This window comes from Paramormyrops kingsleyae, unplaced genomic scaffold (genome assembly GCF_048594095.1).
Source record: "Paramormyrops kingsleyae isolate MSU_618 unplaced genomic scaffold, PKINGS_0.4 ups29, whole genome shotgun sequence".
In the NCBI taxonomy this organism is placed as follows: domain Eukaryota; kingdom Metazoa; phylum Chordata; class Actinopteri; order Osteoglossiformes; family Mormyridae; genus Paramormyrops; species Paramormyrops kingsleyae.
The window spans coordinates 1,529,143-1,555,068 of NW_027325967.1; the positions used below are offsets into that span (position 1 = coordinate 1,529,143).

At 42.2% G+C, this 25,926-nt stretch overlaps 1 long non-coding RNA gene across 1 annotated transcript; it reads left to right on the forward strand.

The window, feature by feature from the left end:
- The first annotated feature begins 724 nt into the window (after nt 1-724).
- On the forward strand, nt 725-14,657 carry LOC140583995 (uncharacterized). The gene is made up of 3 exons (XR_011986049.1): nt 725-1,074; nt 3,892-3,960; nt 13,551-14,657. It is a non-coding gene; the product is annotated as an uncharacterized lncRNA (long non-coding RNA).
- The last annotated feature ends 11,269 nt before the right edge of the window (nt 14,658-25,926 follow it).

Below are 25,926 nucleotides of genomic sequence, written 5' to 3' on the forward strand. Positions count from 1 at the left end.
TCCACCCTTTTTATATGTCTGAGATTGTTTAAGGTTCAGTGACAGACTCATATTTGTCTTAAGTTGCTTATTCTATAGCGCAGATAGTATAGGGCAGAGGTCTCCAACTCCGGTCCTGGAGGGCTACTATCCAGTAGGTTTTCTATCCAACCTGACTTCTGATGAGCCACACCTGTTTTTGGATAAATACCAGGAACAGGTGTCAACTCATCAGAAGCAAGTAGGATAGAAAACTTCTGGATAGTAGCTCTCCAGGACTGGAGATGGAGACCCCTGCTATAGGGAATGAGGCAGCGTTGTATCCTGGATGATTATCAGTCACCCACAGGGTGCACCATGTGCAAGTGCCCAATCCTACACAAGGCAATTGAAAGATACCAATTACCCACGTCTTTGGAATGTGACAGGACACACCCAGTGGAGACCTGAGCTACAAGAAGATATCACCTCTGTTCTGTGCGGAGTTGCAAAGCCCTCACTAGTTTTATTAAACATTTTAAAATAATGAGTTTGCTTAGAATAAATAGAGGTTAGATTTAAATGTTTGTCTACCGCATGTTAAACTTACTGTGGCAGCATGGTTGTCCCCCGGTGCTACAGGGCCAACCCATTCATTGTTCACAGCAAGCGATACAGTACGATAAATAATTGTCTGCTACTGTAGGTGTGTTTGTGTGTGCGCGTGCGTGTCTGGTTCAGAATCAGTTTATTTGCCAAATGTACAAGCACACAAGAATTTCACCTGGTGATGCAACACAATAAAATTTGGTACAACTGGACAGCAGCAGCAATAAAATGAAAAACGGAAAATTGAGTTAACGGTATAAGTATAACACTGACTTGTGTATAAGATTATTAAGGATGTTTACGGCTTTCAGAAAATAGTTAAGGTGTCTGGTGGTCCTGGAGCTGAATGAGCGGAACCTGTGAACAGTGTGGTGCCGACTGAAGAGGAAGTGGGCGAGATGGTGTGAGTCCGACTCAACGTTTTTGGCTGGCTTCCCGGCTCTCGCGTCGTGCTGGACCCCCGCAGGCACATGCTCCTAGCCTGCCAGCCTCCTAGCTGATCACACGGTACGTTTCAGCCTGTGTTTTATTGCAGCATCGGGTGATGGTACCATACAGTGATAAATGAGATGAGGACGCTTATAATAGTGGCTCTGTAGGTAGCGCATCTGGCGCTATTCTCACGCTCACGCAAAAAAAAAATAATTAAAAATCGTACGGCAAATCTGTTTTCTATTATAAAACCTAAAATTGGATAACAAATATGGATCAAAAGCGTTGGGGTAGTATGAAAACCCTACAGATTATGTACAAAGTAATAAAACTGTTACACGTACGTAAAGGCCTATGTATGCGCGGATTTGTCTCGAATGGAAAATCTCACGCCAGCCGTTTTTCGCGGCAGCCCGAGGAAAAATATTCTCTGATGAGTTACTTTGATGGTGGCGGTGTTGTGAGTCTCCCATCCCAAGTCTCAGCTGATTGTTTTCCCCAAGAGCTTGACAGACTTTACAACTTATAACCTGGGGCTGATAAGTCGTGGAGGATGTGGATGCTTCCTCACTAAAATAGGAGGAAACGTGCTGCTGAGAGTTTTGTTAATTTGGTCTTAGTAGTGTTACTGGTTATTTAAAAATTAGCAAAATATGTAGTTTAGTTCTGTCTCTTCTAGTTTCGTGTCTGGCACTGTTTACACATTTATGCCTGAAGGCTTTTTATTTAATGAATGCCTTCAACGGCAACATAACATGCCCTCACAGGTATAAAATCTGTTTGCACGTATTTCGCTGGTAACTCTCCGGCGGGTATTCCTAAGGGCACACGCGTCATTCTCCGAAATCTCCAGCTGGCAGAAAGTGCTTATTGCTGTGCACTATCGTTTTTAAGCTAAACTGACGCTCTATGCATGGAATGCTTTTTTCAAAAGGGAGTTGCCGAAACAACTAAACAACAATGCACTAAACAAAGATGAATCAAATTACATTCCCCCCAGCTATAACGTCCTATCTTCTCTATATAATATACCAAAGTAGGCGATAACATCGCGGGATGTTTATATGACTTTCAGTTGAATGTCATATATATGCAAGTTAGCATCCTGTAAATTGTTTCATTGTAAATATTGAAAAGCCTGGCATTTATATTTTTAATGGCATTTGCTCCGCCACTTTCCAATGAATTAAAAACGAGGTTTATATATGATGAACGCAAATACTAAAAGGGTCATGCAAAGGCGCGGCTTCTCAGAAGGAGGATTGTTCCAGTGGTGTTGATGGTGAGCTGAGTAACTTCCTCGAATATATCTTGAAGAAAAAAAAACACTGGCTTTCGAAACTTCCTTAAATGCTCAATTCAGTTTCCCTATGTTTCCCCTTGAAATGCGCGTTCACGATCAAATTTGAAATCAATACGCTAGATGGCAGACTTCCGAGAATTTCAATCCGGGTTTTGAAGCCTTTCTATATACATAAATATTCCGTTCACCATGCACGTTTTAAACGTCAAGTAACCACGATTGTATTTCTTTCCTGTTTATATGGCATTGTGTATTATACCAGATTTACAATAAATTAAAAAAGACATACGTTAATAAACAGCTGTCATGAAATGCTCGTATCGTCTTGGTCTCGCCAGCACATGAAATGTCTAAAGAATTTGCTTCTATAACACGATTGCTATGAATCAACACATAAATAATGACTCGTATAAATAGATTTACACTGCTCATAATCCAAACTATCATATTGATCTACATACAGAAGTTCGTGATACTGGATTAAAAATTTTTTTTTCTATTATTATTGATTATTATTAAGTATTGATTGGTTACACTTAGCTGTCTATGCATCTATGTTATACTGACAGTGAAATACTCTCCAATGTACCACTCTCACTGCTAATATACAGGGGAAACCAATCTGCCCAGTGGCCAGGCAAAATGGTTCCCCCTGCTATAAGGAATAAGCAGTAATTCCCAGGCACTATATTGAGCACACTGATCTGTCTATAGGTCCATGTGATACTAACAGTTATATCGGCACTAATTTATATACAACTGTAACACATAAACATTGATCCTAATGCGCCAGTTACAGTGTACTATTTACATATATATTTTACATTATTCTAAAATCAGGAACCCTGCATACACCATTGCCAGATATGTGCAATTTAATTTTGATAATGTATTTAACCAAGTGACATAAATGTTTATTTACATTTTTGATAGAATGGTAACATTGTAATGCACGTTTTTTTCACTGCGCTTTAACTGCGCTTCTTAGAACGTGATTCACCGACGCACTAATACATGCTGCAAATAGGCCCAAGATATCGAAAAGGTGCACAGCATTAGGCTTGTGTTTTTGTGTTTTATCTTGTCCCACTGACAAAAATTAACTGCACAGTTTTTAATCATCACAGACAAGTGTAAAAGTTGGACTAAATATTGTTCATTACCACCCACCAATAAAAAGCAATTACTAAGTACTACACACAGGCTAAAATGAATCAATAATAGCATTTATGAATCATGTACAGTAATGCTACAGCTTACAAAACCATAGTTTAAACACTTCATCGTGACCTTCTGACATAAGGAAAAATGTCTTGCAAGGTGCTTAAATTAATCTGTGTTTTGATGTTATTAATAATATCAGTTTGGGTTATTCATTGTATTACTGTTAATATTATTTTTAGTCTTTTACATAGAGTAGCAACAAAAGTATGTTATTAATCCTGAACTTAGAGCTTCATTCAATACTTTGCGTGCAATGTATAACAACCTATGGCACTTTACTGAATTAATTCAGGAATAATTCACTATTTTTATTTCTAATATGTTTTCTCTTAATAACATAATAGATGTTCTTTTTCTAACTACAGATTAAACAATGCTCAGAATGTCAATCAAAGAAGACTGTCAAATCCATAGAAGAGCACCCACCCATCATTGTAAGTCTTCATTATTTGATATTTGATTAGTATGTTGTATGACTTTTAAATTGAACAACTGATATATTTTTTGATATATGACATTTTGTCTGACAGGTAACTGAACCATGGGAGTTAATTGGCATGGATCTTGTGGGCAAATTGGCCATGACGGACAGGGGAAACCAGTACATATGTGTGCTGATAGATTATTTCACGAAGTGGGTGGAAACATTTCCACTGCCATCGAAAAATGCTGAAGATGTCACTATGTGCATAGTGAACTTTTGCTACAGATTTGGTGCACCGAAAAGGATTCTGACAGATCAGGGAAGGGAATTTGTACACAAGGTTAGATATATATATATATATATATTAGTGCTGTCAAACGATTAAAATTTTTAATCAGATTAATCACAGGGTTGCTGTGGATTAATTTAGATTAATCACGATTAAATATCATTCATTTTTAATCTATATTAATCACAATTCATTTTACATGAGCAAACGGACTCAAGAAAAAAGGGAATATATATGCACTTAACATGTTTATTGAACATCTTGAACACGAGTCGGATGCATTCCATCTGCCACAGAAGTGCAATACCATGAACCCATATCAAAAAGCAAGATTTTTTCTGAGCCGGACAACTTGTCATATTTAAGGTACCTCAGTTTATCTTCGTTCACTTACAATTAGCCCGAACTACCGTAAATCCGACAAATAATCCGACTAATCATGAAATCCAATTCTAGCCCAGTTAATTGCCATTATTAGCAATATCAGTTAACACATTACGCGCGGTGCTTTACGTATAAAACTCCGTAGCAACACGTCCACAGATAAGTTGGACGGTATAATTTGTGCGACTGATTTAATGAGCCATAAATGAGAAGTAGTGCTTAAACAGTATAAAACTACAACTTTCCCTTCTGTTGATAAAAGGCGCAGCCATCTTGGATTCTGAACTCGGGATCCTCTGTGCTGCTCCGAGATATTTCTCGGATCTCCGAGAAACGGGAGCGCATATGTTGTCACTTCCGGCTTCAAAACTCCAGAATACAACTCGGAATACGAGTTCCCAGGGCAAATGGAATGCACTAAAACTGGCCGAAATGGGTTGACAGAGACATTTCAGGGATTTAGAGTCATTCTGCACTGCAGATGGGTTAATTGCGTAAAAAATTTTAATCAGATTAATCATGATGATGGATTAATCCGCGTTAACCCGTTAATTTCGACAGCCCTAATATATATATATATGTGTTGTTTAGTTTGTCATTTCCTAAGTATAATACATTATATACATTTGCTATTTATTATTTTTTCCAAACCTTTTTTTAAATTTGCAATTTTGAACTGGGTGTGGTCAATAGTGTATAGAACAATAGTAACATTTACATTTTATACAGACACACTCCAACAAATTGTAAAAGCAATGAACACGAAGAAAAGTGAAGTGATCTCTAAATTTTTTCCATGGCTATATATACTTGTTCTTAACAAGTTATTTAAGATTATACTTTTTGCCTGGCCACTGGGCAGATTGGTTTCCCCTGTATATTAGCAGTGACAGTGGTATATTGGAGAGTATTTCACTGCCAGTATCACATGGACCTATAGACAGATCAGTCTGCTCAATATAGTGCCTGGGAATTACTGCTTATTCCTTATAGCAGGGGGAACCATTTTGCCTGGCCACTGGGCAGATTGGTTTCCCCTGTATATTAGCAGTGAGAGTGGTACATTGGAGAGTATTTCACTGCCAGTATCACATGGACCTATAGACAGATCAGTGTGCTCAATACAGTGCCTGGGAATTACTGCTTATTCCTTATAGCAGGGGGAACCATTTTGCCTGGCCACTGGGCAGATTGGTTTCCCCTGTATATTAGCAGTGAGAGTGGTACATTGGAGAGTATTTCACTGTCAGTATAACATAGATGCATAGACAGCTAAGTGTAACCAATCAATACTTAATAATAATCAATAATAATAGAAAATTTTTTTTTTAATCCAGTATCACGAACTTCTGTATGTAGATCAATATGATAGTTTGGATTATGAGCAGTGTAAATCTATTTATACGAGTCATTATTTATGTGTTGATTCATAGCAATCGTGTTATAGAAGCAAATTCTTTAGACATTTCATGTGCTGGCGAGACCAAGACGATACGAGCATTTCATGACAGCTGTAGGAGCCTAAATGCTTTTCATATGATAAGGAGGGCGGGGTCACGTGGTTAGGGGAAGAGGTTAGATTGGAGCGAAATAGTTTTTTGACCTCCTGAAAAGATTGCTCTTGAATTTGGATATAAATGTATTTATTTATTTTATTTTATTTTGTGGATAAAATCTTATGTTTGTGATATTGGTAAAAGGCTCTAAGTAAACAGTTAATTTTGCAAAGCAGTTTCTTGGAGTTTTAATGCAGTGGATCGGGACGGGAGAATCTTTCGAGCGTCAAGCTAAGCTTCATTAAGAAACACAAGAACCTACATTTTAGTCAAAAAACTTGCTCTCCAAGGATTATTGGATTTGGAAAGGATTGGCTGGATATAGAGAACGATTGCAAGGAAATATTTGAACGACTTGACGACTAATTTGGAAAGAAAGGCGACGGGCGTAAGTTGCAACGGATTGGCCGCGCTGCTACTTGCTAACTCGAACGGTAAGAAAAGGCTTTCTTTTCCTTTCTACTGAAATACGAAGTGAAACGCAGTAAAAAGTTAAGCGCTAGCATTTCAGCTAATTATTGTGAATGTGGAACGGTTAACACAAAACATAAAGAAGCCCGGTTAACATGGAACAGCAAGAAGAAAAACGAACTGTAAAAATGACCGAAAAGGCTATGGAAGAGCGCAAGTCCAGACAAATACAAGCACGTAAGAGCAAGCTAGCCCAACTAACTAGCATGATGAGACAAATTGAAGAATTAATGACCGATGATGCAAACGCTGACGTTGTTAAGAATAAGCTGCGAGTCGAATTCAGTGGTTTGCAGCAACAATTCACGGATTTAAATAATATATTACAACGTTTCGTGAGTGAAGAAGAATTTTTGGATAATCAGAAGAATTGGTTTGAGCCGAAGCATGCATCAATGAATGATTTCTTTTGGAAATGTGAAAACTGGATGAAAGGTGTCATGGAGCGCACTGAGCGTGCTAAGGAAAATGAAAGGGTTCGAACTGATAAGTCTGTGTACTCAAAGTCATCCGCAAAACGCTCTAAAAGGTCCAGTTCACAATGCACTAGCGTGACATCAACGTCTTTAATGAAAATTAGAGCAGAAATAGAACGTGCATCCTTAAAGGCTAGGGCAGCAGCGGTAATGGAAAAGTTGGCCATAGAAGAGGAGGAAGCACAGCTTGAAGTAGAGCAAAGGCGAAAGGAAGCTGGAATGAGGGCTAAAAAGGAAATGCATTTAATTCAGACAGCTATTGCTGAGTCAGAGGCACAATTAGAAGTTTTGCAAAAGTATGAAGACATGCAGGAAAACGTTAGTAGTTGTGAATCTGGTATATCTGAAGGCAAAGAAGAGATGAAAGGTATCCTTTTTACATCATCAAAGCATGTTACACCTGCATTGAATCATTCTCAGCTTGATTCAGTTGATCACCATTGTCTAGCAGCAACCAAGGGAGTCTCAGTTGATGCAAATAGGGAAAGCAGTGGTGAAGTAGTGCTTGACAGTTTGTGCAAGGCTATTTCTCAACAAGCCAGTGTCACAGAGTATTTAGTGAAGAATCATAAGGCAGCATTGCTTCCTGATCTCACCATTAAAACATTCAAAGGCGACCCATTGGAATATAAATCCTTTATTAGATCGATTGAACATGGGATTGAAAGCCGCACTGATGATGATCGTGATCGTCTACAGTTTTTGCTGCAATACACAAGTGGACAGCCGCATGAGTTGGTAAAGAGCTGTGTTCACATGCCACCTTCATCAGGCTATACCAAAGCAAGACAAATGTTAAAGGAATTTTTTGGTGATGATTACAGCCTAGCAGAGGCCTACATAAAGGAGGCCTTGGACTGGCAAACAATCAAGGCAGAAGATGGTGTGGCTCTACAGTCTTTTTCATTATTTCTCACCGGTTGCTCCAACACAATGATAGATATTTGCTACATGGAAGACTTGGATAATACAGCTAACATAAAGGCATTAGCTAACAAACTCCCATACAAACTCAAAGAATCCTGGAGAAAATTTGCCTGTGACCTACAAGAAAGAACAAAGAAAAGAGTAAAGTTCAAGGACTTTGTTGACTTTGTTAATAAGCAAGTCAAGTACTTGTTGCATCCCCTATATGGAAACATAAAGGAAACCAACCTAAACGCAAAGGATTCAGTCAGACAAAAACCAAAACCACGACATGAAGAGACACATAAAACAAAAAGGGTATTCACAACATCCATCGCCTCATCAACAGAAAACAAATGTAAGGAAAATGAGGAAGTTACAACATCACAAACAAAGGCTGTCTCAGCGGATGCTAACAGCAAACCTTGCCTTTATTGTAATGGAGAGCAGCACAGCTTCACGACCTGTAAAGGATTCAAAAGTAAGTTACACAAAGAAAAGCTTGAATTTTTGAAAGATAAAGGCTTGTGCTTTGCATGCTTGAAACATGGCCATATAAGTAGCAGTTGTAGAGACAAGACTAAATGTCAAGAATGTTCTCGATTGCATCCCACCTTGCTGCACATTACGTTCAAGGACTCAAAGGGAGATGCAGCCAAAGTAAGTCAAGATCAGCCATCTGTAACTAATGCCCTTGTTCAAATGGCAGAAATCTGTGGCGTCACCGGGGCCGGTAAAGAAGATTGTTTTCTTTCAATTGTTCCAGTACTGGTCAAGGCACGTAAAGGCACAAAGATGGTAACAACGTATGCATTTCTGGATCCTGGAAGCTCCGCTACCTTTGCTACAGAGTCACTGATAAATAAACTGAACATGAAAGGACGCCACACAAGCATCTCATTGCGAACGATGGGAAACGAGTCTGTGGTGAATACGCACATTGTGACAGGACTGGAAATCAGTAGCTTAGAGGGTGACCAGTTTATTGAACTTTCAGAAGTGTTTTCGCAAAAGGCCATTCCTGTAACTATGGATAATATCCCACGCCAAGAGGATGTCATCAGCTGGCCTTACTTAAAGGATGTGAAATTACCAACTGTAGAAGCAGATGTTGGATTACTCATAGGAGCAAACGTGCCTAAGGCAATGGAGCCTCTTCAGGTGGTGAGCAGCGTGGATAATGGACCATATGCCGTGAAAACAGTTTTGGGCTGGACGGTAAATGGACCTCTTAGAGGAGGAAATGATGGACTGAAAACAGATAGATTGGCAGCAGTCACGGCAAACCGAATCTCAGTAGCTAGGTTAGAAGAGCTTTGGCATCAACAGTTCAAGCTGGACTTTCCTGATGCTGGGCAAAATGAAAATGTTGAAATGTCCAAGGAAGATCAACAGTTTATTAGCATGGTATCTCAGTCATCACAACTGAAAGATGGTCATTATACGATTTGCCTTCCATTGAGAAGCAAACTGTTGTGTATGCCAAACAACAGATCAGTCGCGGAGCAACGAGCATTGAACTTGCGAAAGAGGTTTTCTAAAGATGCTGAGTATCATGCAGAATATGTTGCATTCATGGAGGACATTGTCAAGAAAGGCTATGCAGTGAAAATAGCCAATGCTGAATGTGAAATAATTGGAGGAAGAACTTGGTATCTGCCTCATCATGGAGTTAGACATCCTGTCAAGCAAAGGCTGCGTGTAGTCTTTGATTGTGCAGCAAGCTTTGGAGGAACATCGCTAAATCAGCAACTACTACAAGGACCAGACCTAACAAGTTCACTGCTGGGGGTTCTCACAAGGTTCAGGCAAGAAACCATTGCCGTCATGGCCGATGTGGAGGCTATGTTTTATCAAGTAGGAGTCAAAGATGATGATACAAATCTACTGAGATTTCTCTGGTGGCCACAGGGGGATTATCAAAAAGAGCTTGTTGAATTCAAGATGCTGGTTCACATCTTTGGTGCAACATCATCACCAAGTGTTGCAACCTTTGCGCTACAGAAATGCGCAGCCGATTTTGAAGACGAATTTGGACAAGAAGCCGCCAAAACGGTAAAGAAAAATTTTTACGTGGATGACTGCCTTAAGTCAACAGCTGATGAAGACACAGCAGTCACTCTGTGTACCAACTTGCGGAATATGTTGGCAAAAGGTGGTTTTCGGCTAAACAAATGGTCAAGCAACAGCAGGAAGTTGCTTAATTCAATTCCTGAAGATGAGAAAGCCCAGGGATTTCAAGATCTGGATTTGAATATGGACAATTTACCGGTGGAGAGAGCACTGGGAATTCAGTGGTGTGCTGAGACGGACCAATTCAAGTTCAAGATCAATCTCAAGGATCGACCACACACCAGGAGAGGCTTGCTTTCCTTTGTAAGCTCCATATTTGATCCTTTGGGGTTTATAGCTCCAGTAGTTCTGCCTGTCAAGAGAATTCTGCAAGATTTATGTAGACAGAAATACAGCTGGGATGAAAGTCTACCAAATGATGTCATTAAAGATTGGACAAAGTGGGCTTCTGACTTGTCACGGCTAGAGGATTTTGGCGTTAACAGATGTATCAAAGCTAAGAAGTTTGGTACACTAGTCTTCGCTCAGCTGCATCACTTTGCTGATGCGAGTGAAGATGCTTATGGAACAACAAGCTACCTTGTGCTGCGCTCGTCAACTGGCATGACTCAGTCCACTCTGATGATGGCAAAGGCCCGAGTGGCACCGTTAAAATCTCCCAGTATACCTAGAATGGAATTAACTGCAGCCTCAGTTGCAGTCAAAATGGATAAACAGTTGAAGAAAGAGCTTGAATTAGAGCTTCAAGACTCAATCTATTGGACAGATAGCACAGTTGTGTTGAAATACTTGAATAGTGAAAGCGCCAGATTCAAGACATTCGTTGCTAATAGAGTGTCAGCCATCCTGGAGCACTCTCAAGCTTCGCAGTGGAGATATGTCAACACCAACCTGAATCCAGCAGATCATGTCTCCAGAGGACAAACTGTTGAAGCATTTTTGAGGAATGACAGCTGGCTCTCTGGACCAAGTTTTCTGCTCTGCACAGAAGACCAGTGGCCTAAGAATCCAGACTCTGGCATAGTAAATGTAGATGACCCAGAGGTCAAAAGAGTTGTTCTGTCACATGTCGTTCAGACTCAAAAACCCAAGGGTGCATTGGACCAGTTGATGATGTACTACTCATCTTGGACAAAACTGAAACGTGCCATAGCATGGTTTTTGAAATTTAAAAATCTGCTGAAGGAATTGATGGCAAGGAAAACAGAACTAAGTATCTCAAGCAGGGAAAAAATTGATCAACTCAAGAAAAATTATAAGGGAACACACCTAACTTGTGAGGATCTGACCGAAGCTGAGAAGGAGATCGTGAAGTACGCCCAAAGGCAAAGATTTGGAGAGGACTTGGAAATGCTAAAGGAACGACAAAGGGTAAAGAAAAGTAGTTCATTGCATAAGTTGAATCCAGTACTGCACGATGGAGTTATGAGGGTGGGAGGCAGGTTGAGCAGATCATCAATGCCAGCTGACTCCAAGCAGCAAGCCATCCTGCCGAAGGATTCATTCATCACAAGTCTTGTTCTGAGACATATTCATGATGTTACAGCACATGCAGGAAGAAATCACATGTTGGCTCGATTGCGACAGAGATTTTGGATACCTGGAGCAAATGGGGTCATTAGGAGAATTTTGTCTAAGTGCATCACCTGTAAGAAGCTGCATGGGACGGCTGGCAAGCAACTCATGGCAGATTTGCCAAAATGCAGGGTTCTGCCTGACGATCCTCCATTTACAAAGGTTGGCATTGACTACTTTGGCCCGTTTGGTGTGAAAAGGGGAAGAGGCCATGTAAAAAGGTACGGAGTTATTTTTACTTGCCTTGTCATACGAGCAGTGCACCTTGAAGTTGCATCTTCACTGGACACTGATGCATGTCTCAATGCAATTAGAAGATTCCTTGCAAGGAGAGGACAGGTCAAAGAAATGTATTCAGACAATGGAACTAACTTCCGGGCAGCTAACAATGAGATGAAAAAAAATGATAAGTGAGTGGAATACCAGTGTAATTGAAAAACACTTGCAACAGAAAGGTATCCAGTGGCACTTCAGTCCTCCAACAGGATCTCACCACGGAGGACCATGGGAGCGGCTGATCCGCTCCGTGAGAAAGATTCTGAATGTCACCATAAAGGAACAGCTTGTGGATGAAGAAGGTCTACATACTGTTTTGTGTGAAGCTGAGGCCATCATAAATAGTAGACCCATCACAAACGCATCTTCAGACGTTAATGACTTAGAAGCATTAACGCCTAATCACCTTTTGTTACTGAAAGTCAAGCCTGAGCTGCCTCCAGGATTGTTCAGTAAAGATGATCAGTACGCAAATCGAAGATGGAGACAAGTCCAGTACCTCGCTGACATATTCTGGAAGCGCTGGTGCAGAGAGTACCTCACACAGCTCCAAGAGCGTCAACGATGGTCTACGCCCCAGAGAAACTTCTGTGTCGGTGATGTAGTGTTGATTGTGGACGATACGTCACCCAGAAATTCCTGGCCGCTTGGAAGAATCATAGAGACCTTTACTGACCAGAAAGGCTTTGTTCGTCAGGTGAAGGTCAAGACCAGGACCAATGAACTTTTGCGGCCAGTAACAAAGCTGTGTCTGCTGCAAGTGTCTGAGGATAATTGATGGACTGTTCAGAAGAATTGCCTGATTTTGAGATAATGTAGTTATGGACTATATTAAAGCTAAAGTTATTCAGCTTTGACTAAGTTAATAAGATAATTAGTATATCATTAGGCTCCTTCGGTTTAAATTTTGAGTAATTGTTTCAATGGTATTGTTGACAATTAGGGGCCGGAAATGTAGGAGCCTAAATGCTTTTCATATGATAAGGAGGGCGGGGTCACGTGGTTAGGGGAAGAGGTTAGATTGGAGCGAAATAGTTTTTTGACCTCCTGAAAAGATTGCTCTTGAATTTGGATATAAATGTATTTATTTATTTTATTTTATTTTGTGGATAAAATCTTATGTTTGTGATATTGGTAAAAGGCTCTAAGTAAACAGTTAATTTTGCAAAGCAGTTTCTTGGAGTTTTAATGCAGTGGATCGGGACGGGAGAATCTTTCGAGCGTCAAGCTAAGCTTCATTAAGAAACACAAGAACCTACAACAGCTGTTTATTAACGTATGTCTTTTTTAATTTATTGTAAATCTGGTATAATACACAATGCCATATAAACAGGAAAGAAATACAATCGTGGTTACTTGACGTTTAAAACGTGCATGGTGAACGGAATATTTATGTATATAGAAAGGCTTCAAAACCCGGATTGAAATTCTCGGAAGTCTGCCATCTAGCGTATTGATTTCAAATTACTGCTCTAAAAATCCCAATCACCAGCAAACACAATTTAAGTTTCTTCACAGGTTGTACCCCACTCCCCGGAAATGCCATCTCATGGGCTTAGAGCCTGACCCCATATGTCATTTTTGTCCCCTTCAGGTCCCTAAATGTCTTCGATGTCCTCCACGGAAAGAGCTGCCAGACACACGACCCTCCACTTCTCCCATCCGTCCATCGTGTAGCCAGCTGCGCATGTTCCTGCAGAACAGTCAGGTTCCCCTGAACCTGGGCTTCTCGTCGAGAAGATGGTGTCAATTGCGTTGAGAGACCAGTTGATCAAATCCATAACTTCCTTAGTTTTGAAGAGCAGGGCTGAGAGAGTCTCTCAAGTATAGACAGTAAGACAGTAGACTAGACGAGACGAGAGAAGCAAAGCAGGGAAGATAAGGGGAGGGAGAGGGAGAGAAGTGCGTCCGCCTCCGATGAGAGCTCAGTGAAGGATGGTTGCAACCTCGTTGTCACTCTGGGTGAGATCCTCACACGGGATCTTCTCACCCACCTAGGTTGAGTTGAAGGGGTTTACCAATTTGCTGTTATGGAAGCGTAGTAGACTCTGTAAATTTTTTGTAAATGGTCCCTTTTGTTTTTTACACCTCTTTCCACGTCCTGACCGGCCTCCCGCTGTATTTCTACGGCGTCCTGAGCCTTGCTGACCCCTGCTGGTTGCCACCGGGGTGGGAGTAGACGCAGTGGCGGCAGACATGGTCATGGAGCTGGCTGCCGGCGGCCCAGTGCGGCATTTCCTCTGACGGCCTCCACTACTGGTACTGGTTCGTCCTTTGGGATTAAAAAGACAGGGGACAGCACATTTAATTAAACTGAATCCTTATGTCACTCTACAACAAAACTACATCACAGATATCACACTTGGCAGTCAGTATTGCACATTGAGAAAAATTCTGCCATCTTATTGGATACAGGAAATATAGGCTTGGGAGACTTATGCGCTGGTCTTGAATTGGGCCGCCTGCGTTTCAACAGGGGAACTTGACCTATAAAAACATGACAGTTGGTGCACAGATTCCCTGATATGCAGAACAACAGCGAAAAACAACGCTGGAAAGGTTCATGTGCACCAAATATAGCAGCTTGCTCAATCCAAATGCTGACATCAGGAACTGACTATTAAGTAAAATCATTTATATATCTTTCAATTTCCATAAATTGCATTATTAGTATTAGGGATTGCATCTTCACTCTCAAGTTATCGAAACTAGGATTTCTGCTTTTTCTTTTTTTTTTTTTGTGATCAAATTTTAATTGGAGATTTTATAACAAAGAACACGACGGAACAGAACAAAACACACTCGACCCCCCCCCCCCCCCCCAATACACTCTGAGACAGCACCTCAAAGGAAAAGAGACAAAGGACCAACAGTGGTCACCGGCAGCACCCAGCCCCAAAGAGTGCAGCTAAAAACTGAGGAGAAAAGAAATAACATACTTAAATCAGTAAGAAATGTCAAAATTAGGAAAGTAAAAATCAAAACAAAAAACAAGGAATACGGCCTCAGGACGTGACCCACAGCCAGTCCTTTACCAGCTGCACGTCATGGAGCCAGCTCTGGATCGTAGAACCAGACGAGTTGTTAATCCAGGCTGCAGAGAGTTCCAGCAGAAGCAGATCAAGGAAGGTGGACTTCCAAACAGTGGGAATGGCACGATCAGGAGACTTCCAGACAGTGGGAATGGCACGATCAGGAGACTTCCAGACAGTGGGAATGGCACGATCAGGAGACTTCCAGACAGTGGGAATGGCACGATCAGGAGACTTCCAGACAGTGGGAATGGCACGATCAGGAGACTTCCAGACAGTGGGAATGGCACGATCAGGAGACTTCCAGACAGTGGGAATGGCACGATCAGGAGACTTCCAACGAGAGGCTAATAACAACTTAGCCGCTAAGGAGGCGGATATCAGGAGCCTCCGCTGGAAGCGAGAGAGAGAAGAGAAGAGAAGTCCAGGAGAAGAAGGACCACGGGAGACAGAGGGATGGGAGAGGAAAGAACTGATGAGAGAGATCTGGCCATATAATCCCAAAGAGCAGGCGCTGGAGGACAGTCCCAGAACATATGGAGAAAGGTACCAGGGACCTGAAGGGGACAAAAATGACATATGGGGTCAGGCTCTAAGCCCATGAGATGGCATTTCCGGGGAGTGGGGTACAACCTGTGAAGAAACTTAAATTGTGTTTGCTGGTGATTGGGATTTTTAGAGCAGTTTTTAATATTATGAAAAATAACACTCCAAGATAGGACAGGGTTTGGAGAGAGCTCCCCCTGCCAGACAGAAATCATGGGGAGAGGTTTATGAGAGGATCTGCAGAGGAGAGAATAGAGACAGGACACGGGCTTAGAAACAGGTGAAAGGACAGAGCAAATCTGCACAGCGGGTGAAGAGGAAGAAGCAAGGAAAAAGAGATATTACAGGCCCTAAGCATGGACCTCAGCTGGAGGTAGAAAAAGTATGAGGAAGAAGGAAGATCGAATGTGACCTTAACCCCAAAGGACGAACCAGCACCAGTAGTGGAGGCCGTCGGAGGAAATGCCGCACTGGGCCGCCGGCACCCAGCTCCATGACCATGTCTGCCGCCACTGCGTCTACTCCCACCCCGGTGGCAACCAGCAGGGGTCAGCAGGGCTCAGGACGCCGTAGAAATACAATTCAATTCAATTCAATTCAAAAGACTTTATTTGTCCCCGAGGGGCAATTTAAAAGGCACAGAGGAGCAACGCACACAAATAACAGTAGTAACACAACAGATGACACACACACATAATGAACTATGAACAAAATAAATAAAGCTTAAAGTACAGAGGCAATAAGATGCATGATGATGAAAGTGGGAAAAAAAAAAGAGAGAGATGAGAGACTCAGATCAGAGGAGGTCTGGATTGTAGGGGGAGGGGAGGTGGGAGTGTGAGGTGATAATGGTGGGTTTGGGGGGGTGTCAGGAATTCAAAAGAAGGACAGCTTTAGGAACAAAGGTGGCCCTCCTCCTCTGTGTCCTGCAACCGGGACATCGGAGCCGACGTTTGGAGGGGAGCCACTCAAAGGCAGAGTTCAGCGGGTGTGATGGGTCTTTAATGATTTTGAGTGCTAGCCTGTGTGTCTGCTGGTCGCAGATGTGTGATATGGATCTCAAGGGCAGACCAATAATCTTAGAGCACATGCTGACAGTGCTCTGTAGCTGATTTCTGTGCTGCATGCTGGTGGAATGGAACCAGCAGATGATGGAGAATGAGATGACATTCTCTATGAAGGAGTAGTAAAAGGACCGTAAAATGTCTTTCCTGACTCCAAAGGAATTGAGCTTCCTAAGGAGGTATTGCCGCTGATGACACTTCCTAAGAATCTCCTCTGTGTTGGAGGAGAATTTCAGCAGATGGTCAAAGATGGTGGCCAGATATTTATACTCCTGGACTAGCTCTACTGGTTTACCATGGATGAAGGTGGTAACTGCTGCAGCCAGGTCTCTCTGCTTGTTGGAGTAAGTCACGTTTAGTTCCAGACATGAGGTGTCACACCAGCCCACAAACTTCTGCAGAGCGTGACCATGGTTGTGTGAGGGGCCTGACAGCAGAGTCAGGAGGATGGAGTCATCAGCGTACTTCACCAGATGGCAGTTGGGCTGTGTGTTTCTGCAGTCATCCGTGTATAAGATGAAGAGCAGAGGAGACAGCACGCATCCTTGTGGTGACCCGGTAGAGGTATAACGGAGGTCAGAGAGAGTATTGTTTACCTCTGTGATCTGTTGGTCAGAAAGTCCAATATCCACAGGATTAACTGGTTGTCCAGATGAAAGTTGAGGGAGAGTTTAGTAGCCAGGATGTGGGGTTGCAGAGTGTTGAATGCTGAGGAAAAGTCGGCAAACAAGAGTCTAACTGATGAGTTAGGCTGCTCCAGATGTTTATGCATGGTGTCTATAATGAATGATTTTGCGTCGTCAACACCTCTGTCTGTGCGATATGCAAACTGAAGCGGGTCCATATAGGGGTTAGTTGTTCTGATGATGTGGTGTTTTACGACCCTTTCCATGGCTTTCATCACTAGAGAGGTGAGAGCCACGGGCCGAAGATCATTCAGAACTTTGGTTATACTTTTTTTTTTTTTTATAATTCAAGTTTTTATTGTTTTCATTCGGTACATGACAGTGTCATCCAAAACAGGTTACAAATTTTACAGGTACTACACATCAGGGCAGAAAGTGCACAGTGGCTATAACCAACAGGTTCAAACGGGACAGTAATTAATTAATTAATTAATTAATTAAGGAGGGAGAAGTAAATAATCTCACCAAAAAAAAAAATAAATAAAAAATAAAAATAATAACAATATGAGAAGTTACTGTGTCACTTGTGAAGACAGAGATATAAAAGACCAAAAGTCTTCCCAAACCGGAGTACCCTCCCGAACCCCTGCTGTATTCTTAGAATGCAGTTTGTAGAGCAAACGTTCGTACGCAGCTGTCTTAGTCATCATAATGACCCATTCTTTTAAGTCTGGGGTGTCGGGAGTCTTCCAACGTCTCAAAATAACTCTAGCCGCCACAGAGACCCCCACCATAATCACAGAGAACCCTCCCTTTGTAAGATTTGGCATCTGCTCCCTGTCACCCAATAGACACAGCCTTGGTGAAAATGGTATTGTCTTTCCAAGCCATTTGCTCATAATATTCAAAGTTTGGCGCCATAAAGGCCGAATAAGTGGGCAGTCCCAGATACAATGAATAAAAGTACCTATGTCCTTTTGACATTTCCAGCAAACATTATTATCAGTCAAACCCATTCTATGAAGCCTATGAGGCGTCAAATAAAACCTATGTGTAATTTTATACTGTGTAAATTGTCCTTTAGCTTCTCTTATATATTTGCCAGTATTTGACAAAATTCGTTTCCACTCCTCGTCCCCAATAACAGTCCCAATATCCTTCTCCCATATTGTCTTTATATTAAGGCAATCATTACTAAGCAAATGGTTGGTAGTCCTGTAGAATACAGAGGCTTTCATCCGAAAATGGGGCAGTGTCAGAAAATCCAAGATATGATTCCCATCTATGCGCTGAATTTTGGTGAGAACACAATTTCTAATCTGAAGATATTTCCAAAAATTATCTTTCCCCTTTAAATCATACTTCTGTACGAGATTATTATAAGACATAAATACACCTTGGTCAAACAGATCAGTCACAGTACACAAACCACTCATATGCCATTTCTTCCAGTATATTGGTGATTTCCCAATACTAATAGCCGAATTGTACCACAGGGAAGAGTATGGTTGCTTACAATGTGATAATTTATACATCTTGTGAATCTTTGCCCATATCTCTCTCGAGTGCTTCATAACAGGATTTGTGATCATATCCGAACTCTGAGACAGGCGTTCGATAGGGCTATATGGCCATGACAAAGTTTTTTCAATAGTAACCCATTCTAATTGAGTAGTATTGTGCCAATGCATGGCTAATTTGGCCATTTCGAATGATATCTGATATAGCCGAGGATCTGGTAATCCCAACCCTCCCTTATCACGAGGCGCACATAATTTACTAAGCTTTATCCTAGGCCTTTTTCCGCTCCATAAAAAATGTTTAACCATCATACCGTATTGAGTAAACACCGATTGTGGTATTGTAAGCGGCAGCATCATAAGCAAATAGTTAAACTGAGGTGAGACCACCATCTTAATTACATTTACCTTCCCCCATAAAGTTAACTGAATTTTCCCCCATTTATCAAAATTATTTCTTATATTTTGTAAAAGTGGCGCCATATTTAGCATGGGGATCTCTTCCAACTCCCTGCTTACCTTGATACCCAAATAATTTATCCCACTCGGAATCCATCTAAAGCCAAATTTAGTTACCATATTTGCATTACATATTCCGGATATAGGCGCCGCCTCTGACTTTGTCCAGTTGATTTTATATCCAGACACCATAGAATAGGATTGAACCGTCTCCATTAAGTAAGGTAAGGATTTATCTGGATCTTTTACCAAAGCCAAAATGTCGTCGGCATATAAGAACAACTTGTGTTCTGTGCCGCCCCCTTGAACGCCTGAAATATTTGCGTTAGCCCTAATGGCCATGGCCAAAGGTTCCAGTGTAATATTGAACAATAATGGTGACAGCGGGCATCCCTGACGCGTCCCCCTGGTGAGGTCAAAAGACGGAGAAACTTTACCATTAGTAAACACGCACGCCTTAGGGGCCTTATACAATGTTCGAACCCACTTGATAAAACAAGGCCCAAACCCAAAATTTGATAACGTTGTAAATAGAAATTCCCAGTGCACCCTATCAAACGCCTTCTCCGCATCAAGTGAGAGAGCGACAATCGGGTCAGATTTTTCTCTGTTTAGCCAAATTAAATGAAGTAACCTTCTCATGTTATCCGTTGATGATCTATTCATCATAAATCCCACTTGATCCATGTTTATAATGCTGGATAGTACCTTCTCTAGCCGTAAAGCAAGAATTTTACTAAGGATCTTGCAATCAACATTGATGAGACTTATTGGCCGATAATTTGAGGGTTCGGTGGGGTCCCTATCTTTCTTAGGAATCACCGATATTAGAGCATCATTAAAAGACGGGGGCAGAGATCCACTAGCATATGCCTCATTATATACTTCTGTTAAAATGGGTGCAAGTAAATCTACATACTGTTTATAATATTCAACAGGAAACCCATCTATCCCTGCTGATTTTCCATTCTGCATAACAGATACAGCTTGTCTGACTTTAAGTTCCGTGATTGGGCCTTCTAACATATACATCTCCTCTGGGGACAATGTAGGCGTTTTAAGTCTGGAGAAGAAACTAAGCAATTCTTCCTGTTTAGGATTAATGTCCGCGGTATATAACTCTTCGTAAAATTTCCGTAATACATCGTTTATCTCCTCCGTTGACGTTACTATTGTGTTTCCTTTCTTAATAGCTGATATTAAATTACATGTAGTCCTTTGTTTCAACTGTCTAGCAAGCAGCTTACCAGTTTTCTCCCCTTCCCCATAAAAAGTAGTCCCCAATCTAAATAAGGCGTATTCCACCTTTTTATTATAAATTTCCTGTAATTCAAATTTAAGTTTACAAATATCTTGATATAACTGATCTGAGAAGCACTGAGATAATTCTTGTTCACAATTTTTTATTTTATTATCTAATTCCTGTAATCTGTCATGATCCTCCCTTTTCCTTCTAGATGCGTACCCTATTATTTTCCCTCTAATGTATGCCTTAGAGGCCTCCCATTCCGTCGATCTTTTATCTGTACTTCCAGTATTAATTTCAAAGAAAGACTGCAGATCCTCTTTTAATGATAAACTAAAGGCCTCATGGGACAGCAGTGAGGTGTTTAACCGCCATCTGCCTTTTCTCTCCTTGTCACAGCTAATATCAATTCCTAATATCACGGCAGCATGATCCGATAAAGCGATAGCACCTATTTTGCAGTATGTGACCTGCTTTGTCAAGGTGTTTGAGATCAAAAACATATCGAGTCTGGAGTGGGATTTGTGACAATGTGAATAAAAGGTGTATTCCCTTTCACGTGGATTCACTAGACGCCAAATGTCCACTAGTCCATGATCTTCGCCCATCATATGAATTGCCGCTCTGTCTTTAGGACATGTTTGGCCGCTATATCTACTTTTATCTAAGAAAGCATCCCACACTTGGTTAAAATCTCCAGCTAGTATTATTTGGCCATCCAGTTCCCCTAAAATCTTGTTTAATTTGTGAAAAAAACTAGGATCCCCTATATTTGGTGCATAAATGTTACATAACACCACCGCAGTTCCATTTATCGTGGCCTGTAGACACACCATTCTACCCTCACCATCTCTGACCTCACCAGTCAGAACAAAATTTAAATTTTTGTGTATCAGTATAGCGACGCCATTCCGCTTGCTGGAAAAAGAGCTATGAAATACCTGTCCAACCCACCCATACTTCAATTTTAGAGCCTCTTCCCCTTTAAAATGTGTTTCCTGAATAAACGCTATATCTACCTTGTTATGTTTCAAATAGGTCATAACTTTGCCTCTTTTTATAGGATTCCCACAACCTTTTATGTTCCACGACATACATGTTATATTTCTCCACACCATAGCGCCCTATACCATATATATAGACCTACATTGACATCGTAACCTATGAAGTACAGTACGTAACGAATTCTCATTATTAAACTGCGTCATGACCGAACCTTTTTTTGTAAGAAACGTATGGAAAAGAACAAAATCAGTTAACATAAAATGCTCCCCCAAAACACAAACCGGGAGCTCTGACCAGTCTCTGGTCCTTAAACCTCCACCCCTAAACAAAAAACAGTTGCAAATAGAACACGCAACAACAAAAAAGAAACTCCTATTGGTCCGTGGAGTACCCCTCATGCAGCTGGTCACAGCACTGTCCAGCTGCATGCTGCTCGGGCAGCACATCCTCTAAAGCTCAGAACCCACCCGCGCTTAACATCCGCCCATAGTTGACTGTTATAATTTCCTCAACGTCCGTAAGCATTACTATCTTAGGCATACCTGCTTATGACCCATCGTTACTCAGTGTGCCAATGAAGCGTACTGCTTCCTCAATACTGGTAAAGCTACGATTTCTACCTTTCCAGGTAAACCTCAACGTAGCAGGGAAAGCAAGCGTGTATCTCACATTTAACTGTTGAAGCGCTTTCTTAGCAGGCAAAAACATCTTCCTTTTCTCAGCCAATTCCCTCGTCATATCAGGAAACACGGATATTCTACGATCCTCCCACTCGATTCCTCGGCGTTCACGTGCGGCTCGCAGTACTTTCTCCCGTGCTGACTGCCTCAGAAATCTAATCAGCACCGGTCTCGGAGGTTGATCCTCACTCGGCATTGGGGCCGGCGTTCGATGAGCTCTCTCCATTTCGAATTCCCCCTCCATGTCGATCCCCAGGCCCTCGCTCAAAACTCGCTTGACACAGTTCTCCAAGGTACCGTTCGTCCCATACTTCTCTTGTAAACCCACGAGCCTTACATTGTTCCTTTTACTATGGTTCTCAAGCATTTGAACACGATCCCACAAAGTTTTTATCTTCTTTTCTGTAGCGTCTTTACCTGCCGCCATCGCCTCCGTCACATCCTCCAAATGCGAGATACGGCCCTCCGCCTCTCCCATTCGGGCCTGCAGTCCGTTCACGGTATTATTTAACTCCGTCATTGTCCCTTTAATGGCGATTGTGTCCGCCGCCACTAACTGAAGGGTCTTGTTCATTTTAATAACTTCGGTAAAAACTGTCTCCAGGCTCACTTCAACGTCAGTCTGTTTCCCGGGCGAACTCGAAGTTGCTGTAGCCTCCGGGAGTGGCGGGGTCTTTCTAGTCGCCATGCGGTTTGTTTCCTTGAAATATTTAGATGTTGTCGCCATTGTTACACGTCGAAAAACGCAAGTAAATCCCTAGAATCCGGATCGGGGACGATATCAAAGTATTTTACCAACGAAATGTCAACTACTTCGCCATTAATTAAAAGAAAGTTAGCGGGTGGGTAAGAGCTTATCTAGCGAGCTGCCATCTTGCTTGAGGTACCCACGTGACTCCCCTGGTTATACTTTTTTTAGGAATGGGGATGACTGTGGAATGTTTCCAGAGGCGGGGTACTATGCCGCTGTCCATAGAGTTCTGGAACAAGGTCCGGAATACGCCACCTAGTTGCTGAGCACAATGCCGCAGGACTCCACTGCAGATGTGGTCTGGGCCGGGTGCACTTCTCTCTCTAGTCATCTTAAGGGCATTCACTACGTCCAGAGTGTTGAAGATGAGTGCGGAGTTGTCTGATTTAAGTGAGGATCTTAAACTCTGGAGCTGAGTGGAGTTGTCTGACTCAAACCTGGTGTAAAAGGAGTTGAGGTCATCAGGGAGTGATGTGTCGCTGCTGCCCTCAACGTGGATGGTTCTGGGACTGGAGACAGCTGTGTTCACAGTGGCCATGGTTTTCAGTCCCTGCCAAGCAGAGCGGAGGTTCCCCTCTGAAAAATTCTGCTCCACTTTGTCTTTGTATCTCAGTTTTGCCATTTTAATTGCTAGTTTGACTTCTCTGTTGATTTCCTTCTTGTCTGATTCAGAGCCAGTAAAGAAAATCCTTTTCTTTTTGTTTAGTATTTCCTTGAGCTCTTTGGTGATCCAAGGTTTATTGTTGGCAAAGATGGTGACTGTTTTTGATGGGATGATATTGTCAACGCAGAAGGAGATGTATGATGAGACTGTGTCTACCTGCTCATGTATATTGTTGGAAGAAAGAAGATTGTCCCAGTCTGTAGATTCAAAGCATCCTTGTAGGGTTTGGATGCTTTCTGCTGTCCACTGTTTGATGTTTGTAACAACCTTCTTTGCCCTTTTGATGATTGGCGTGTATGCTGGGGCGAGCAGGATTGTATGACGATCAGCCAAGCCGAGAGGGGGGAGGGGAAGAGATCTGTATGCATCCTGGACTGAACCATAGCATTTGTCCAGAATCTTCCCCATGCGGGTGGTACATGTGACGTACTGATGGAATCCTTTGAGGGACTTGTCAAGCGAACAGTGATTGAAATCTCCCAAAACGAGTTTGGGGGAGTCCGGTGATAACTGTTCAAATTTATTTAGAGTGTTGATGATGTGCTCCGTAGCAGTGGCGGCGTTGGCTTTGGGGTGGATGTAGACCAAAATGAGGAAAAGTTGTGGAAATTCTCTGGGGAGATAGAAAGGGCCAGGAGCTCGATGTCTGTGGAGCACCAGCGTGAATTAATATAGAGACACACGCCTCCTCCATGATGTTTACCGGAGAGCACACTGACGCGGTCCAGACGTACCGGGGGGGTGAAGCCATCAATGTGTAGCATGTCATCGTTGTCGCTCTCATTTAACCATGTTTCCGTAAATGCCAGGATAGAAGCAGTTCTGTATTCATGCATATGGTTAACGCTAGCTTGCAGCTCATCCGTTTTTTTGCGGAGAGAGCGAACGTTAGCCAGGATGATGGACGGAAGCGCTCGCTGTTTAAAGGTCTCCCTTTTAAGCCTGGCTTTAACGCCACCCTTTTTCTTCCCTCTTCTGGTTACCTTTTTGTGTGTGAATTTATGCTGGCTGGAGGAGTTCACGCGGAGAATTTCCTCTGGAAAGCTGACCGTGTCTGTGGAGTGTTGAGTCTGTAGTCCAAGCTGAATTAAGCGATCTCTGTGCTAGATGAGCCGCGATCCGTCGGGAGGGTTGTTTCCAGTAGAAGACGCACACTCACAGATAAGCAGCCAATGCGTACATGCAATTGTCCAAAAAAATGCACAAATCTCACAGATATTCATGCTGGGGTATGTTCCGGGAATAATAATAATAAATAAAATAATAATTAAAAGAATAAATAAATAAAAATTGTGTCCGGAGTAACAAGCAGCCACGTAACGTGAGCGCGATTAGAACAAAGAGACAGCGCAAAGTGAGCGCGTCTAGAGCGCTCCGTGAGTATTGAGGAAAAAAGTATGGAAAAATAAGAGAGAAACTCAAAAAAAGAAGCAGCTCCGTTAAAAGTGCAAAGCAGTTTGTGCAAGACTGTACCGAAGCACGCAGAAAAACAAAAACAAACCAACAAGAACGATAAAATACGATACACATGTCGCTCCTCTAACCAGCCGGTCGACCGCACGAGCAGCGACCCGGAATTCATTCGGCGGGAGGCCGGTCAGGACGTAGAAATTGGTGTAAAAAACAAAAGGGGCCATTTACAAAAAATTTACAGAATCTAGTACGCTTCAGTAACAGCAAATTGGCAAACCCCTTTGACTCAACCCAAGTGGGTGAGAAGATCCCGTGTGAGGATCTCACCCAGAGTGACGACGAGGTTGCAACCATCCTGTGTCGCACTCCATCAGTGTCAGAGCCTGAGCCTGAGCCCTGCTCACCGGCCTTTGTGGGATTAAATAGAATTATAAATAACATACAATGAATAGAGGAAAAAGAGAATATAGCTTAAAGCAGGGCATGATGAAAAGGGGGGGGGTTCATTCTAAAAAATGCAGTTAACTGAAACAACAACTGACTGGCGCGCCGGCAAGGCAAGGCTACCTAATCGGAACAGATAGGGGGGGCGACAGAGAATATCAGCGGCCCCTACTTATCTTTTAGCCTTCCAGAAGGACAACTACGAGCTGGCTAGAGTCACACATGTGGTTGTCAAGTAGAGGGAAGGTACTGAGAAAGGGGGGGGAGATGCCCAAAGGGCTTTAAAAGGGATACAGCTGATACATATGGCAGAGCCTCCTCCTGTACATGCTGAATGTATGTCAGACGGCCGCTCCCGGATTGCAATCTGTCAGACAATAAACCGGTGATTTGCAACTTCTCCCCGTGTCAGCTGTGAATCTCTTCTCATCCACGAACCCGGTGGAGACGCCGTGCTCCAACACCTTCTCCTCCACTTCTTTCTTAGTTCCGTCACCCATCCCATCCTCTTTTGTCTCCT